Source organism: Leguminivora glycinivorella, chromosome Z (genome assembly GCF_023078275.1).
Source record: "Leguminivora glycinivorella isolate SPB_JAAS2020 chromosome Z, LegGlyc_1.1, whole genome shotgun sequence".
Classification (NCBI taxonomy): domain Eukaryota; kingdom Metazoa; phylum Arthropoda; class Insecta; order Lepidoptera; family Tortricidae; genus Leguminivora; species Leguminivora glycinivorella.
Window position 1 is genome coordinate 25787286 of NC_062998.1, and position 20177 is coordinate 25807462.

General features: G+C 39.6%; 1 long non-coding RNA gene across 1 annotated transcript; it reads right to left on the bottom strand.

The window, feature by feature from the left end:
* Positions 1-14525: 14525 nt before the first annotated feature.
* Positions 14526-19945, bottom strand: LOC125241208. Its single transcript, XR_007178724.1, has 3 exons — positions 19673-19945; positions 18463-18637; positions 14526-15272 (listed from the first exon to the last, which is right to left on the bottom strand). It is a non-coding gene; the product is annotated as an uncharacterized LOC125241208 (long non-coding RNA).
* Between the last annotated feature and the right edge of the window lie 232 nt (positions 19946-20177).

The following is a 20177-nucleotide window of genomic DNA, read 5'->3' on the forward strand; positions in this document are numbered from 1 at the left end:
TGATCAGACGGGTTTTGGCATCAGTTAATTGTTGATCCGTTGGCAATTGTTGATCACAACAGTTTTTGTTGATCTAATGTATGACTCGGCATACAAATGTGGCTCCGATCGGATCAACAACTGCTGTCCATCTGCCGGCAAAATTACGAACTATTCATAGCATTTTTTATACAAATCCACTCCGTCAATTGTTGATCTGATTCAAATGGACCAATCAGGGAACACCTTCTCCACGATTGGTTGTTTGCTATTGTGCGCTGTTGCCACTATTCTCTGCAATCAATATCCTTCTATTGTACATACTAAGTAACCTTCTAATATGTAGTTAGAATCGTAGCCATAAAAAAATCTTTTAAATTCTTACGCAGTGTTCAATGTAGACGACAGTGGTAACAACCAAAATAGTTATTTTCACCACACCAACTGGTAAAGGCTCACATTGCTGTTCGAAAACATATAGCAAAATTGTATTTTATCCACAAGAGTGCAAAGTCATTTTAACTTACTATCTATGTTGCTGATAGAATTTACGTATAATAGTTATTTGTTTTACAAGGGGGCAAAGTAGTTGTTTAACCGCACGTGCCAATATTAGCAAGCGAAAGATTCCAATATTGAACCGCGAGCGTAGCGAGTGGTTCAAAAAGTGGAATCTTGAGCGTTGCGAGGATTTCAAGGTACGAAGGTTAAACAAACTTTGCCACCGAGTGAAACACAAACTTTTTCACCACACCAACACGAACAAAATACTGACTATAAAACATGAAACTAAATCAAATCCATTGAATAATTCAATATTTATGATTCAAAATCATCATTTATAAGTAAATTATACCAGCCCGCTTAAGGCATGAAGTTAAAATTTGTATGAAATTACTTTGCAAGTTTGCACTCTTGTGGATAAAATGCAATTTTGCTATCTGTTTTCGAATAGCAAAGAAAGCCTTTACCAGTTGGGGTGGTGAAATAGTTATCTATTATACAAGAGTGCAAAGTTGTATTGTAACGCCGAGTGTGGAATTAAAATACATTTTACACGAGAAGTAAAATACATTTGCACTCGTGTGTAACACAATAGTTATTTGTTATACAAGGGGGCAATTGGAATTGAAAAACGAGCAAGTGAAAGGATTCAATAGTTGAACCACGAGCGAAGGGAGTGGTTCGAGAATAGAATCCTGAACTTGCGAGTTTTTTAACATTCGAGAAGTAAAATACATTTGCACCAGAGTGTAACACAAAACTTTTCCCCTCACTATAGCGAGGAAACTACAACGCAAAAAATGCGTTTATCACTGCTTCCTACTAGTTCCACAGGTGGTAAATCATCTTTATTACTAGATTCACCTACTTTTATTAATTTTAAAGCAGTTAATTTGACTTTATTCAATGCCAAATTACTTTACCCACTAATGGATAAAATGCGTTTTTACCCGCTGGTATTAAAGGACAAAACACGTGTTTCCAAGCTAATGAGAGGAAAAACTTTTTCCCTCACTATAGCGAGGAAAGTACAACGCAAAAAACGCGTTTATCACTGCTTCCAGTAGTTCTACAGGTGGTAAAACATATAACTAGATTAACCCACTTTTATCTTCTTTTTTTTTAAATTATAAATGGGCTTACTCTTGACCACAGACTAGCCCAAGACAAAGACGTGGCCTACAATGGAGTGAGCTCGCCCAGAAGATGCCTGTTCACTCTTGATTTGAAGGTTGCCGGGTTATATGAGCCCGGAAATATAGCCGCCGGCAAGGAATTCCACTCCTTGGCAGTGCGCATAAGAAAAGAAGAAACAAAGCGCTTCGTGCGGATTCGTGGAATATCAACCAAGTAAGGATGGAGACCGGCCGTGCGTCTAAGAGTCCGATGGTAGAATGGGGACGGTGGAATAAGCTCGTGTAGCTCTTGACCACACTCCCCGAAGTGCAACCTGTAAAACATCGACAGACTAGTAGACCAGGAAAAATAGCTTGACCTGGACATAATTCGATAACCGTAATTTTCTTTTTCTGTCGTATAAAGTATCATTAGTGATAGTTAAAATACAAATTATTAATCAAATTAGGGTTCTGATTCAATTTAAAAAAAAATAAAAACGAACTTTGAATATTTTTTGATTTTATAACTAAAGTATTAAATGTAATCCGGAAAAAGTGCTTGTATTATGTTGTGACACCTGCATTTCATATAAAAACATCTAATTTTTATAAATAATTCATACAGAACTATCATTTATAAAGAAGGTTTAGTAAGTTACACATTTTCAGGCGTATTTCACTAGAAAATATTGTTAACCGTAATCCTGCAATTTATTATGAATATAATATTACGTGTGTTGATAAATTATTAAAACTTATACCAATACTTTTGGCGCTTGTTCAAAATCTTAAATATTGATAATTTTAGGAAAGGAAAAATACCTAACTAAAATGAAAGATGGTAAATTTTGCCGTTAATATATTCTTAGTACTATACGAAATCAATTAAACAACAAATATGTAAGATTCATTACTTAATTGATATTTTTCTTACTTGCGCTTTAATATGAACGTTATTACCTGCAGAATAAGGTCGTGCACAGAGTAGGTATAGCTAGTATAGTAGTAGCGGGAACGGGCGGCGAGTCGTCAACACGTGTTTCGCTCGGCGATATCAAGGGCGCCGCGTTTTCAAAACGCTTCGATAACAAATATTTCACCGTCCAGTATAAGAGAGCTCCCTTATTACAAGTGACAAAAGTCATACAAATCAATTAGTCCGATAGGTCACGTTAAACTGGTCAAGTCGTTAGCTCAATAATAGTACCTATCGAGCTTGACGAGATGCTTGGATCACAACAACGTAATATGTATGAAAGCTTGCGGCGCTTAAGACTGTATTCTTTCGAGTCGTGTGTAACGTATTTTGGCGAGGCAAATTTGAAGCACAGTGCGTGTCTGTCTCACTCACTCTTACGGTAAACCTAATGAACTGTTTCACTTTCAGAGGATTTTTGAAGTAATTTGGGTAATATGACATTGTCGCGGTGAGGTCTTTCCGGTACAAATTTATCGGTGATCTTTTCGGATTTGTGGATGATGAGCCGATGCGATGTCGCTTCATTTTGAAGTGTCGACTCTCGCGAGGGAGTTCTTAGAGGACCGCGAGGAGCGCGTGTGACTGTTGAGTTTTTGAATGATTTGAATTTTGTGAATGATTTTATTTTGTGTGTATTTGTGTGGGCATGAGGTGTTTGTGTTGCGAGAGTCAAATCAATAATATGAGTGGTACAAATTTTATTAGGGGGCCTCATGTGTGAGAAACTCAACACTCGAATGCTGCGTAACAATGCGAGCCGAAATCGCCTAATCGGAAGTGTCCGACTTGGTATCGACTAATCTATACACGTTGTAACATGAGAAACCAGAAATCAAAACCTTGTTTCTGGTATCTGGTACCCGGTAACCGGTAACCGGTAACCGGTAACCGGTAACCGGTATCCGGTATCCTGTATCCTGTATCCGGTATCCGGTAACCGGTATCCGGTATCCGGTAACCGGTAACCGGTATCCGGTAACCGGTATCCGGTAATAGGTATCCGGTATCCGGTAACCGGTATCCGGTAATAGGTATCCGGTATCCGGTAACCGGTATCCGGTAACCGGTATCCGGTAACCGGTAACCGGTAACCGGTATCCGGTATCCGGTATCCGGTAACCGGTATCCGGTAACCGGTATCCGGTAACCGGTATCCGGTAACCGGTATCCGGTAACCGGTATCCGGTAACCGGTATCCGGTAACCGGTATCCGGTAACCGGTATCCGGTAACCGGTATCCGGTAACCGGTATCCGGTAACCGGTATCCGGTAACCGGTATCCGGTAACCGGTAACCGGTATCCGGTAACCGGTAACCGGTGACGGGTCTCCGGTATTCGGTGACCGGTAACCGGTAACCAGTAACCAATGACCGTTAACCGGTATCCGGTAAACGGTGACCGGTAACCGGTAGACGGTAACCGGTATCCGGTAAACGGTAGACAGTAACCGGTAACCAGCATCCGATATACGGTATCCGATATCCGGTTTCCCGTGTTCGGTTTCCCGTTTCTGGTTTGGTTTTGGTTTTGGTTTTAGTTTTAGTTCTGTTAGTTTAAACAAAAACAAAACTGAAAACGAAAACGGAAACCGAAACGGGAATGGAAACGAAAACCGAAATCGAAACCGAAACCGACACCGAAACCTACACCAAAACCGACACCGAAACCAAGACCAAAACCGAAACCGAAAAAAATATTTAAGTTCCTAGAAGTAAAGAGTGACAGAGATAGCACTATAATCATTTAAGTTCCTGGTAGTAAAGAGTGACAGAGATAGCACTCATGTTAGTCAAACTCGTGGTATGTGCACTTCCGCACACAGTAAAGAGTGACAGAGATAGCACTATAATCATTTAAGTTCCTGGTAGTAAAGAGTGACAGAGATAGCACTGTAATAATAAAATTTATGTTCCTGGTAGTAAAGAGTGACAGAGATAGCACTATCATAATTAAAGTTCCTGGTAGTAAAGAGTGATAGAGATAGCACTCATGTTAGTCAAACTCGTGGTATGTGCACTTCCCGCACACAGTAAAGAGTGACAGAGATAGCACTATAATAATTTAAGGTCCTGGTAGTAAAGAGTGACAGAGATAGCACTATAACAATTTAAGTTCCTGATAGTAAAGAGTGACAGAGAATAGAGATAGCACTATAATAATTTAAGTTCCTGGTAGTAAAGAGTGACAGAGATAGCATTTTTGTTATTTAAATTTCTGTTAGTAAAGAGTGACAGAGATAGCACTATTGTTATTTAAATTTCTGTTAGTAAAGACGTAAAGAGTGACAGAGATATCACTCACGTTGGTCAAAGACGTGGTTTATGGACTACTATTTGGACCCCCCAATGTCACGCTTTTTTAATCCTTTAACATGGATTGTCACATTTAGTATGACGTAATATATGAATGACGCCTAAAGATTGAGAGAGACAGCAATATTGTTCTTCAAATTCGTGGTAGTGAGAACAGGGTGCGTAGCCGAATGGCACAAACGCTCACGAAACGAAACGCTAGTAGATATCTATCTCTATCGCTCTTGCGTATTGGCGCGACAGAGCCAGTCTGCGTTTCGTTTTCGTTTCGCGTCGGAGAAATGGCATTCGGCTACGGGGCCTGAACAGAGACAGCACTATGTATCGCGCGGCCGCCGACTACGCAAGTCGCCGCGTAATTATAATAACCGTTCGGCTCCTTTTTAGATCGTGTAATTCGTGTACAGTCAACAACACAGCTGGCAAGACAAAGTGCCAAAAATATGTATAGAGTATTTTATTTCCTGTACAAGTGTTGGTACTTGGTACATTAAGGTATGTGTATACATATATTTGGCACTTTATCTGTATTCACAGCTGAGTTGCTGACTGTACCAATAACGATCAACTATGAACTTTTGTGGTTTGTTTTAAATAGTTCTATGCAGATATAGATTAGAATACCTATTCTATCGGTACTTTTTGTATAGGTTATTATAATAACTGGACAAAATAATTATAATCAGTGCCGGCGCACTCCGCGATCACGATTCTTTCGCCGAGCTACAAGGCCTTGATATATAGGATGTATTATTTTATCAGCAACAAAAATATGTGATGATATTGAATTAAGGCAAAACAAGACATATAAACGCTCTCCATTATTTCCTCCCTGGTTTATGAAGCTAGAACAATGATTTTTAACACATACGAAATTCGTACACTGAAATAAAGTGATGATACTATAAATATACTCGACATTCAAAGTCGATAATCTAGTGACGTGAGAAGTTATTGATATAACAGAATTTTGCACAAAATAGGCTCACCCTTTGATGTTGAAAATGCCGCCACTCTATAAAACAAACAGACCGCACACGAGCAGCCGACATTAAATTCTATTGCACGGCGCGAAGGTCGAAAGCCGCGCCCGCACCTGGGCGTAGGTAGCGAGATCGGGTGCACGTGCGCTTACCTTTGAAATCGCCGACACACAGGTGTCGCCGTTCGCCCTCTCTTTTCATTTATGTTTCTGTTTCAATCGGTTAGCCGTTTGCCGGCCGGCAATAAAGGTTGTTTTTTTAACCGACTTCAAAAAAAGTAGGAGGTTCTCAATTCAACTGAATGTTTTTTAGGGTTCCGTAGTCAACTAGGAATCCTTATAGTTTCCCCCTGTCTGTCTGTCTGTCCGTCCGTCCGCGGATAATCTCAGTAACCGTAAGCACTAGAAAGCTGAAATTTGGTACCAATGTATCAATCACGCCAACAAAGTGCAAAAATAAAAAATGGAAAAAAATGTTTTATTAGGGTACCCCCCCTACATGTAAAGTGGGGGCTGATTTTTTTTTTTCATTCCAACCCCAACGTATGATATTATTGTTGGATAGGTATTTAAAAATGAATAAGGGTTTACTTTTACTAAGATCGTTTTTAGGGTTCCGTAGTCAACTAGGAACCCTTATAGTTTCGCCATGTCTGTCTGTCCGTCCGTCCGTCCGTCCGTCCGTCCGTCCGTCCGCGGATAATCTCAGTAACCGTTAGCACTAGAAAGCTGAAATTTAGTACCAATATGTATATCAATCACGCCCACAAAGTGCAAAAATAAAAAATGGAAAAAATGTTTTATTAGGGTACCCCCCTACATGTAAAGTGGGGGCTGATATTTTTTTCATTCTAACCCCAACATGTGATATATTGTTGGATAGGTATTTAAAAATGAATAAGGGTTTACTAAGATCGTTTTTTGATAATATTAATATTTTCGGAAATAATCGCTCCTAAAGAAAAAAAAAGTGCGTCCCCCCCCCCTCTAACTTTTGAACCATATGTTTAAAAAATATGAAAAAAATCACAAAAGTAGAACTTTATAAAGACTTTCTAGGAAAATTGTTTTGAACTTGATAGGTTCAGTAGTTTTTGAGAAAAATACTGAAAACTACGGAACCCTACACTGAGCGTGGCCCGACACGCTCTTGGCCGGTTTTTGATCATATTAATATTTTCGGAAATAATCGCTCCTAAAGGAAAAAAAGTGCGTCCCCCCCCCCCCTCTATATTTTGAACCTTATGTTTAAAAAAATATGAAAAAAGATCAAAAAAGTAGAACTTTATAAAGACTTTCTAGGAAAATTGTTTTGAGAAAAATACGATAAACTACGGAACCCTACACTGAGCGTGGACCGACACGCTCTTGGCCGGTTTTTTTGTTACTCGATATCTCCGAGAATCGTGGACCGATTTTCAAATTATTTTTTTTAATCGAACGGGTATAACCCCGAGATGGTCCTATTGGCACCAAGTCCCAGGCGGCGCGGCGCGTGCCACGCCGCCGCCACGCCGCCTGGGGCGCGTCTTACGTCCTTCCTATACAAAATGTACTGAGGAGACGATTTTTGAATTACACTCAGGTGGCGTGGCGCGGACGTCCGTTGCGCGCCCCGAGACACGCGACGCTCTGGTGTGGCCGGTACCTTACGTCCCTAACCTATTAACCGATCCGCCGCGGTGACGCGGCCGGTGCGCGGCGCGCTCTCCCAGGCCCGCGCCCCGCGCGCTCCCCCGCCCCGCGACAGCCGCTCTACGACAACTTTGCACCCTTTTAAATTACTGACATTTACAGTTTCTTAAGCGCGACCTTCACAGTATTAATTTTGATAAAATCATGATTATAGTACACAAAAACCTGGTCTTAAGCAAAAAAATCTCAGTTACAATTTATACCTACTGAGAAATTCATGTTTATTTAAGCGTTAAAAATGTATGTTTAAGATCGGTGTTAAATGTCTATATATACTTAATACAATGCAAATTGATATATATATCATGGTCACCATTTTTACCTACCTAGATATTCACATTAAATGAAAACGGTAAAAAAAAGTACACAATCAGATTTATTTTCTGTGTAATATCGCTAATAACTGATCGCATCTGAGTGCACCACAAAGTTAATCTAACAAAGTTTTCGGTTAACTATTTTGCTGTTAGCGAAAAGTGGGATAATGTACTTTATCTCATGATTTTTATAAGATATGAATACGATCGTCTTTTTTTTTATCTATGTACATAATTACTATTTGATGCTTAATAATAATACCCAATAAAATATCAAAAAGGACGAGTTATTGAATTATGTCCAGGGTACCTTACTTTTACTCCACTATAGCGACTTTCCGCCGATGGGCCAAAGACTGTAGCTTGGCCGTTAGCTTCTTGTCGCCAATCATCCTCCTGGCTCTGCGCTCCACTGAGTCCAAAGCAGCGAGTTGGTATTTGGCTGAGCCGTCCCACAGGTGGCTGCAATACTCCATACAGGATCGGACTTGAGCTTTATAGAGTGTTAGAAGCTGTCCAGGTGTGAAGTATCACTTCACCTTATTTAGGATGCCCAGCTTTCTGGCCGCAGTTTGTGCTTTAGACTCAATGAAGGTGCCAAAGTTGAGGACTAAACTCAACTCCACACCTAGGAGTTCTAGGCTGTCGGTAATAGGACAGATGCACCCCGGAAAGTAGGAGTCAGATCGAACGGACTCCGTTTTGCCGAATTTTAAAGCAGAAAATTTGCCTCTATTCAAGGTCAAATTACTTTGTCCACTAGTGGATAAAATGCGTTTTTACCCGATGGTATTAAAGGACAAAACACGTGTTTCCGAGCTAGTGAGGGGAAAATAACTTATTCTCAAGTATTTATGCAGAGAAATGTTGTCATTACGTGCCTAAAAATAGGCTCGGAAGTACCCATTTAGAGCATGGCAACAGAAGAGGACATTAGAATTTCGTACAACTTTCCCGGCCTAGGCCTTGTCATTCCAATATGGAGCCGGTTTTTACGATCAGCTGATCGAGTAGGTATCCTCTACAGCTCACATCGTTCGGCGGATTTACGGAAAAATAGTACCTATACAAACCTCGGCCGGTAAATGGGAAAGCTTCGAATCACATACTAGTCCACCTCGGCTTCGCCTCAGCCGACGATTACATGGTATCCGAGACATTTCCCACTTAAACGGCCTAGGTATGTAATCTCTACTATCACGCTGTCAGCAACCGATGCCCATATTATGTAGTATTATTACTTATTCTGTGCCGATATCGTAAAGTAATAAAACCGGCCAAGTGCGAGTCGGACTCGCGCACGCAGGGTTCCGTACCATTATCCGCATATATATGATATTCACTTTATTATGTTTTTAGTAGGTATTTGTTGTTATAACAACATAAATACATTATCTGTAAAGAATTCAATTGTCTAAATAGGTTCATGAGATACAGCCTGGTGACAGACAGACGGACAGCGAAGACTTAGTGATAGGGTCCCGTTTTACCCTTAAGTACGGAACCCTAATAATCACCCCGAGGCCGTGCGTGCCTCAGCACAGGCGCGCCAGTCATTTGTTTTGAGAGACCGTAAACAAATAAATGGAGGAGTAAGTCACATACCTAATAACTAATAACTATTTGTGAGTGTGCACAGCAAAACGTCCCTCTTTGTCGATTGCTATAAAGCCGCTTGGTGAGTTTATTCATATAAAAATACAAGTAAATCTCGCCTTAATGGTAAACGACAAAGTGGGACGTTTGTATATTCATGCCAAATAACAGCTTTCTAGTACAAACGGTCTCTGAAATTACCCTCGGACAGACAAACAGATAGAGAGACAGACAGACATGGCGAAACTATAAAGGTTCCGTTTTTGCCATCTTGGCTACTGAACCCTAAAAAGCAATAGTTGTAGCAGAGATTCTACACAACCGTAAATTATAAATGGAACCACAGAATACATATTAGTCTTAGCGGGGAGACACCATTTTTTTTTTACTTTTGGAGCAATTATTTCCGAAAATATTAACAATATCAAAAAATGATTTCGGTAAACCCCTATTCCATTTTAAATACCTATCCAACAATATATCAAGCCTCCCAAGCACGCGAAGCCGCAGGCCGAGCTCCGGACGGACAACTACAAGTGCTCCCACGCAGAACAATAATAAAAGTGTCTGAAAAGCGAAGCGGCGGGCCGGAGGCCAAACGCTGAGTTTCGAAATCCAGTGAAGGCCGAAGGTCGAGCTCCGCGTAGGGCCGAAGGCCCGGAGCGTCTCTGAGAGGCTCCCAAGCACGTGAGGCCGCAGACCGAGCTCCGGTCAGACAGTGCTCCCATGCAGAATAACAATAAAAGTGTCTAAAAAGCGAAGCGGCGGGCCGCAGGCCCAACGCTGAGCTTCGAAACCCAGCGAGGGCCGAAAGCCGAGCTCCGCATAGGGCCGAAGTCCTGGAGCGTCTCTGAGAGGCTTCCAAGCACGCGAGGCCGCAGGCCGAGTTCCGGACAGCAGTGCTCCCACGCAAAACAACAATAAAAGTGACTAAAAAGCGAAGCGCTTTCCGCTGTGTCTGAACTAGCACTTAGTGAAGGGGGCGTTTGAGCCAGCTAAAATTCGGTGCATCCGTCCCTTTGCCTACTTTTAATTAAAGATAAGCAATGACGAAGCCTTTTGCGATGCGATGATGTGACTGTCAAATGTGGTTGATGCAACTGGCCCTAAATCTTTGGTTTAAGGAAGTCTGTGGCTAATTGTTTTCGTTTCCGCCTGACGGCTAAGGGAAGTAGGCTTCTACTTTGTGATTAAATGTTATTTGTCATATTTACAGGGCATTTCTCAGGAGGCGCGTGTTTACGTGTCCGGGGCAAAAAACGTCAGAACGGACTGTTCTAAAAATCTGAATGAAATCAGGCATAATCTTTAGCCTCTATTCTATTTGGTGCACTATAACATTGTTTATTTATTATTTTTATAATATAAGTAATAAAATATTGAATGCGAAAAATGACCGTCGGTGGGCGTGTCCCGCACCCAGAATTTGCAAAACAAAAAATCATAACTCAAGATGGAGTTGTTAATCGCAGTTGTTACAGATATTCACGTATAAGGTATTAGTTAACCTATCATATTTTCTGCATAAAAATAATATGTTAGCTAAACTCATCGAGCAAAGACAAATTTACCATGTGTCCCGGCGGTGTTTACCGTGTGTGTGACTGATTTCGGTGTAATTTTTTAAACATGACAGTACTCTTACAAATTAGTAGATCAGGGACATAAAGTATGTTTTAGCTATGTTTTAACCATTCAGTGTAGAGGAAATGAAGTACCGTTTTAAAAAGGGGACTTTTTGAAGGTTTCTCAATCGTTCGCAGGGTTTGGTCCCATGTTTTTTAACATTCAGTGGATCAATTTCCTCCCATAGTTTAGGTGCATTTGTCGTTATGTACGGTACTAATAAATTCTTGAAAGTATGTAATTACGTCATTATGACATCTCTGTATCGTGCAAGCTATTGCAGTTATCTCCAAAAAAGCTATAAAATTTGATATCAGTGGAGTTGATTTCCGTGGTTTTGGTGGATTTTTTGACCATCGATATCAAAAAAGTGACCACCGACTTCAATTGCCACGTTGTAAACTGATTAAATGTTCATTATTTTGTAACATTTCATACTTAAATACTACGATATACTTTGTTAAAACATATAACTAGGTTTCTAAGCAAATTAAGCCATACTATGGGTACAAAATTCTCTACTCAATAATGACTAGCATATTACCATGTTAAATTTAGTAAAATTGCGCGATTATGAGCCTTTTTACATGACCCTTCATCGAATTAAAATGACAAAATATAAATTGAATAATACGTTATATATTAAGTTGAAATGTGGAATAATGTTTAAAAAATTGAATTCAGTGGGGCAAATTGATTACAGTGCCCATACATAATTTCGGTGAAATAAAAATGTCAGATTTCTTACAAACCATAAGGTTCTAATGCAGGCCTCCACCACCAATATTTTTTAAATTTAGGCTAGATTTTATTAAATTAACTGACATATCAATAAAGTAGTAAATAAAAATCAGCACCGAAATCAGGCACCAAACGTCATCCCTGAGAATCGCCCTACAGTAAAACTTTTTAGCTAGGATTTTAAACTATAAAAAATACTATTTAAAATAAAAAGACACGTGATACGTGTTAAAAAGGTGAATCTTATTTATTTGGACTTAACGTAACCTAACCAGAAGGGACAACCTATTGTTGATCAGATATCAGATCTGATCGAGCATCATCTGTATGCAGAGTCAGTCATACATCAGATCAACAAAAACTGTTAATATTAACTATTGCCAACGGATCAACCATTACCTGATGTCACAACCCATCTGATCAACATTTGTTGACAGGATTAATATTTCTCGGCGAGGTTATTGAACCTTTATAGGTTGAATGAGTGATCATTACTAAAAAATAAACTAAATTATTGTCATCGTAATTTGAGTTTTGGCATAAAAAAGAGCGATTATTTAATAATGTACCTACCACACTAGGATATTTGCCAAAAAAAATAAATACTTAGTTACATGTATGAAGTGCCCCCTCTCCCCTAATTTTTTTTCATTATTTATATACAAATCCTAGTAGCGGCACTCAAAATACACCTTCGTGTAAAAATTCATCAACGTAGGCTTTATGGTTACTGATTAAAGTGGCTATGAAACACGGACAGACGGACGGTCATGACAAAACTATAAGGTTAGGAACGAAACCCTAAAATCATTGAATTGTTCAACGAGCCCACCCAGGAAACTGAGCAACCGCCGCCCTGCGTCGAGCCCGCCCGGGCAACAGGGCGACCGACTATGCGCATTCTCATTCCAAGCTAGCCCAGCAAAAGGCCGATTTCTTCGCCGAGCAACAAGCCTGCTATAACGACGGATAGCCCAACAACGAGCAACGAAATCGGCGGCGGAATGACGGACGATGGGTCAATAAGGGCGAGTTGTACCAACACACTTTAACACACTGATCAATGTCAAATATGGCGCGGCAGCTGTCGTCCCGTATATAACTGTCAAAACTTTTTATTCGTGTATGAGAAGTTTTCACAGTTTGGTGCTACTCACCCTAAGGGTACGTTGCACCAAACCGTCTGTAATTGTAATTTAGATTTAATAGTTTAGTTTTATTGTAAGATAATTTTATGTTTTATTAAAACTTTTTTCTACTCCCGTACTGTTATTCGTGAGTTACAAGGTCGTGCATAGAACTTAAAAACCCTACATAAAAGATGTCAGGACAAGTCTATCTAGTCTATACCCTGAAAACATTTAGTAGAAGTAGCACGATAAAGCTGTTACAGTTCAGTAAATACATTGCTACCAACTTAACAAACCAATTCGCAGAGTCGAGACTCCTTCGTTTTCTGCTGCGTTCATTGGCGACGCGTCGAATCGCATTCAAATTTATGAGAACTCGATTCAACTCGGCTCGATTCGTCTTAGTGGCCAGGCTTCAAAGAACCATACCATAGACAGTTTTATTTTCATGTTTGCACTCAAACTGCATATTCAAAATGGTAGGCGGTCCACTAGATAACTAAGATAACTCAAAGTAGGTATTTGTTGATTTATAATTTTCTTTCAAAATAAGTGCTTGGTCGTAGAAAAAGTATTGTATGCAACGGTGTTTAACTGAGTCAAAAAATGCTCGTGGCGTCTTTATTAACAATTTTCGGCTTCGCCTCAAATTGTTACCCACGCCACTCACCTTTTTTGACCTCTTTTAACCACCAGTTGCATAAAATACTATATTTTGTGGTTAAATTCATCTTATAGATGGTTTTAACTGTTCTCTTAGGAGTGAGAGCTACCCCGCCATATTTAACATTAATCAGTGGCTGGCCCTTAGTCTACAGTTAAGATACCTAGACATGAAGACCACTTTGGCCCATTTCTCAAAACAGAAAGTTACACGTTACAAGCGGAAGTCGGATCTCTTTCCAACTTGTCATATTAGACATTGACAACCGTTTGTAACTTTGTGTGCAACTTGTAGCTTCGAGAAATGGGCCCTTGGTTAATAAAACAAATTTTGTTACTCATTGTTTATTAATTTATTAGAATTTCAATTCAACCGAAACAATTTTAACCCAATATTCAGAGATGTATTTATTTATTACTAGTAGGGAATGGATGAAAATTGTGTCGCTTAACTTCAAACTTTGGTAAATCCATTCTGCTATAAGGTTGATTCTTTTTCAGATTAGGTACCTATATAAATATTTTTTCACCACACCAACTGATAAAGGCTTTCTTTGCTATTCGAAAACAGATAGCAAAATTGCATTTTATCCACAAGAGTGCAAAGTAATTTCATACAAATTTTAACTTGATGTCTAAAGCTGGGTGTTAGAATTCACGTATAAATGATGAATTTGAATCATAAACGTTAAATAAATTGATATTTTTTATTTATTTTGATGTTTTACAGTGCACATTTTCATAGTCTTGGTGTAGTGAAAAATTTTGTGTTTCACTCGGTGGCAAAGTTTGTTTAACCTTCGTGGCTTGATACCCTCGTAACGCTCAAGATTCCACTTTTTGAGCCACTCGCTACGCTCGCGGTTCAATATTGGAATCTTTCGCTTGCTCAGGTATCAATATTGGCACGTGCGGTTAAACAACTACATTGCCCCCTTGTAAAACAAATAACTATTATACATAATCAACCTTAAAGCAGAATGGATTTACCCGAGTTTGAAGTTACCGACACAATTTTAAAAGTGCTTTTTTATTATTTCACTATGTAGATGAATAAGACACCCTTTTCACAGAAAAATGTAACAAAACTGTAAAAATAGTGTTTTTACCCGCCATAACGTTACCATTGTAGATGTTTAAGTGTTTTACTACAGTCCACTGCTAACGCATTCCGAGTGACATGCAAGAAAAAAACTTTGTCGTAATCTGAGGTCTTATTATACCAACATTGACAGCCGAGTAGGGCGGTGGATAGTGGTAATTACATGGACTTAAGCATAACACGTTTAAACACATAAGACAGCGATGGCAGCGGCAGGCGGGAACGGCAGACGGTGTCACTCAACAGTATGCATTTGCAAGGTACCCTCGACTGCAAGTGTCATGCAGCAGTTCGAGGAGTTGTTCTCTTACAAATGCATATTGCTAAGTAATAATAAAATGCATTGAGTCATCACTAAATCGACTGGCTGAATCCGGGTCAAAATCTGAGCCATCACTGGGAGAAAAATCCTGTGTATCAGTTTCGGAATCGAGTTTTTGGGTTGAAGTTAAGGTGCGACATGCCCTTCTTCGCTTTTTTCTTGGTTTCTTCTCTTTGTTTAATAATTCCGGATAATCCTCTGTCCCCTGAAAATAAAAATTACCATTTATTACTATGTAGGTATTAATACACTTTTAAATTACTAGACTTTTTATTGCTATGCCATGTTATGTCTAGGATAGGTAATACCTAATAATAAAATATTTTTTACCTGGTCAAGGCGCATAGGGTTGATTGAATTTAAATCTGATATGGAGACTACTTCATTGTCAGAAACTTCGCCTAAATTTAGAAATATTGATAATCCTGAAATCTCTATATTAGAGATTATATTTACGTTGCTCTCGAAAAAAGAAACTACTCGTACATTAAAATTGTTGTTCTCCCGCTGGAACCGACAGAGAGAGCGTCCGGTATATGAACGAGTAAAGAACAATTGGGTTTAGACGACCGGTTAGCTTAGTGGGTAGTGACGCTGCCTATGAAGCTGAAGCTCCTCAGTTCGAATCCGAATCGAACCGAAATCGAACATTATGTTTATATTTACGTGGCGTGCCTAGGGTTGCCTAAAAAGGCTAGCCTAAAGATATAGCTTCGTATTTCTGAGCCACACTATTAAATATAAAACCGGCCAAGTGCGAGTCGGACTCGCGCACGAAGAGTTGCGTGTCATTATCTACAAAAACGGCAATAAAATTATGTTTGTTGTATGAAAGACCCTTTAATTATAAATTTTCTTATGTTTTCAGTACTTGTTGTTATAGCAGCAACAGAAATAGGTACATCATCTGTAAAAATTTCAACTGTCGAGCTATCACGGTTCATGAGATACCTACACCTGGTGACAGACGGTCGTACCCTTTTGGTACGGAACCCTAATAAAAATTCGCTAAGTGTGAGTCGAAATCGCGCAAAGGGTTCCATACGATTATCTATAAAAAAACAGCGAAAAAAACTAATGTTTTTTTTGTATGGAACCCCCTTAAATATTGATTTTATTATGTGTTTAGTACTTGTTGTTTTAGCAGCAACAGAAGTACATCATCTGTGAACATTTCAACTGACTAATTATCATGGATCATGAGATACAACAGCAGTGACAGACGGACGGACTGCGAAGTGTTAGAAATAGGTTCCCGTTTTACCCTTTGGTAGGTATAGAACCCTAAAAATCGTTTTGTTATTCATTTTAATTACTTAATTTTTTCTCCTCATAATGTGTAATGTGCACCAACCGGTGTGTGGAGTGTGAACTGGCGAGTACACAGTAGGTATGCTACAAGTACAATATGTATGTACCTACAATACAAGCCTAGCACTAACAATATAATTTATTGTATGAGAATAACCTACAGTCGCCATCAGATATATCAGAGCTGTGAAGGCGCTCAAAAATATCTGAACACGCCTCTATTACCAAGGCGTTAGGGACCATTCACACTCATGAGACGCAAGTCTTGCGGCGGTGCGGCGCACGCCAGGCCGCCGCCACGCCGCCTGGGGCGCGTCTTACGTCCTTCCTATACAAAATGTACTGAGGAGACGTTTTTTGAATTACATTCGGGCGGCGTAGCGGAGACGTCCGTTCCGCGCCGCAAGACATGCGTCTCATGAGTGTGGACGCTGCCTTAGAGTCTTGTGAGGGCCTTTGCATCTCTGGTTGCGTAGCTAATGGCACAAACGCTTACGAAACGCTCACGAAACGAAACGCTAGTAGATATCTATCCCTATCGCTCTTGCATATTGGCGAGACAGAGCCGGACTACGTTTCGTTTTCGTTTGGCGTCGGAGAAATACAATTCGGCTACGGGGCCTGATATATCTGATGAAGACTGTAAGTACAACGAATGTGTTTTATGCATTGGATTTTGAGACTGTAAGAAATATCCAGGAAGTCAAGTCAGGCGTTGGTTTTGGTAAAAATACCAACTTTGACGTACCCTTTCGCCGTTAATAAAAACGTGCACACATTTTAAGCTCATCACGCTGAACTTCATCAATTGTAACATTTATTTCACTTTTTTTTTATACTACGTCGGTGGCAAACAAGCATACGGCCCGCCTGATGTAAAGCGGTCACCGTAACCTATGGACGCCTGCAACTCAAACAGTGTCACATACGCGTTGCCACCCCATTAGAAACTTGTACATTCCCTTTTGCTGTGTTAAGTACACAGCAAAAAGGAGTGTACAAGTTCTAAGGAGGGTTCGGGTTGCCGACGACTCAAAGGACAATAGACGGAACAAGTTAGTTCCGTAAGTCCTCCCGTCATCAGCTCACCGCACCCTCGTTGAGCTCTGGCAGCCTTACTCACCGACAGGAACACAACACTATGAGTAGGGTCTAGTGCTATTTGGCTGCGGTCTTCTGTAAGGCGGAGGTACTACCCCAGTTGAGCTCTGCTCTAGATTCGAGCGAGACGATATGCGCTGTGCTGTGCCCTACCACACAAAGCGGAATATCATTCGCTATGCCCTACCTTCTTCAGTATGCCCTACCTCCTTCATGCTCTACTTATTTATCTAATCACTCAATAATGACAATAATATAATCTCAACAAGTAACTGAAAACATAAACGAAGTCAATCACAGAAGCAGCGCAGCACCGCCGCCGCTCACGCGCCAACATTACGCATTTCACAGACCATGATGCCTAACTTCATAGGCCTGCCAGGCTTTACAGTGCCTGTGATCTATTCACCCGAACCAAGTAGCGCGCGTATTTAAGTCGGGTTTAAAATTGTTAGTCCAAGCCAAGTAGGCAAATGGCACCATACAAAACTTTTAGCGCCATCGCCAGTTGTCTAATAAGTAACGCGTGCATTTTTGTTGACTTTAAAATTGTTAGTCTTACTTACGTATGTAGTTAATAATCATTTTAACTAAGACAAGCCAGGCTTTTGGGCTTGTAAGGCCGTACCACCACTGAAATTTACCTTATTTAACCATTTTTGGAATTGTCTATATACCAATTTTATTCTGTTAACACAACACGGCCGCTAATGCCGCCGGCCGCCGAAAATGCTATTATAATTATTTTATTGATGTCTGGTTATAATATACATGGATCGAACAAAAATACATATGTAAAAACTTGGAAAGTAAATTTTTGTCATGTGATGGTACCTATGGTAGCACCATAATATCTATACCCACTTGTTTACCACATTTACATATGCGAATAAAATATTCTTATTCAAGTGACAAACTAACTGTACAACATAGCATTGTGCCTACTTTTAAGAGGTTAGTTAGCATAAATAGGTAGTACCCACCTGCATATCGACATCAGTTTCAGATTCAGGATCCCGAATCATTGCGTAATCACGTAGTATTATCTGTATTAGGTACTTATTTTAATTTCCTTCGCAATTGGCACTATCGAAGATGTTTCAGATAGTGAATCAGGGTCTAATATTGGTGACATAATCCTGGTGTTTGAACAGGCACCTAGAAAAAGTGAATGGTTTTAGTCTGTTAATAAGTCGGAAATTGCGAATAGGCAGTGTACATGGTACCTACATATTTTTGATCAAAGATAAATGTTTACATTTTTTCATCTTATTCAATTACATAAAGATGCAAAAATTTAAGCCTATCTTTAACCTAGACTCGATTGTGAAGAGGATTATAAAGCAACAGCGATTATAACCACAAAATTAAAAATTTGAAAAACCCCCGTCCGCGACATAGTGGACCGATTTTCATGAAACATGGCTGAGAATACTCCCGACTAACTCAGCTTTCAAACAAAAAAAAACGAAATTTAAATCGGTTCATCCGTTTAGGAGCTACGATGCCACAGACAGACAGACAGACAGACAAACAGACAGACAGACAGACAGTCAGACACGTCACACTTAAAACAAACCGTTGTTTTTGCGTCGGGGGTTAAAAATTAGACATTTCATACAACAAGTAAGCTTTTTAACAGAAATTTCATTTTTGACACAAGCTTTTTGGCTGACTGTACTTTCCTTCCCATGGTTAACTTATAATCATTGAGGCAATTCTAAAAAACCCAAACACGACGGTGTTTGGTTGTTTCATCACAGAGTTCCTATGGTCACCTTCCAGCTCCATCATCAGATCAGCTCTTTGTCATAATAATATTGCATTGTCATCCTAGTTATACATGCATACAAAATTTCAAAGTTCAGTCAAATTTCAAAGTGTATCAAATTTAAATTGCAAGATTTGATTACTTACAGACAGGCATATAACGAGACAGGGGAAAATAAATAAAAGCTTGTAAAAATACGTTTGTATATCTAAGTAGGTATACAATACAATATTAATGCGTATTTGTTTACTTAATAGTTACTTATTTGGCTCGTTTGATGTGCGTCGAACACCAACACACGCGCGGTAACGCATGTTTGTTATTACTTATTAGTTGTATTCGTAAATTACGAAAATAAAGGTAACATTCAATAAAATATGTATAGTACTTTAATGTCTTTAATTCAAATTAAAGTTACTTACCTACTTGTTGTGTCTTCCATTTTTCTAACCAACCCAAATCCAACTGCAAAACATGTCCACTGCACGAAAATAGACTAATGACAGACCGAGTCAGAAAACGCAGTAAACTTGCGTACGTAGCCCCATCGCACTTTAATATACTTCCGTTTCATTTTTGCGACGTTGCCGTTGCGCCGCGCCGTTTTCAAAATACTAGATTCCGCAGTAAATGTTGATCAAGAAATGTTTATATTGATCAACAAAGTATTATTGTGTGTAAAAAAAAGGCGGTTACAAGATCAACAACCGCCGTGCCAGTGCATGACGAGTTAGAGGCTTTGTGGCACACTTAGGCACAGCGTTGCAAGGAGGAGAATTAATGTATACCAATATTAGCACGATAAAATCAAAACTTCCTTAGTAACAGGCCCGTAAAGGCAGATCAACAATTGATGCGGATTTCAGCCTGATCAACAACGGCCGAAAGGAGGACTATATATATATATATATATATATATATATATAT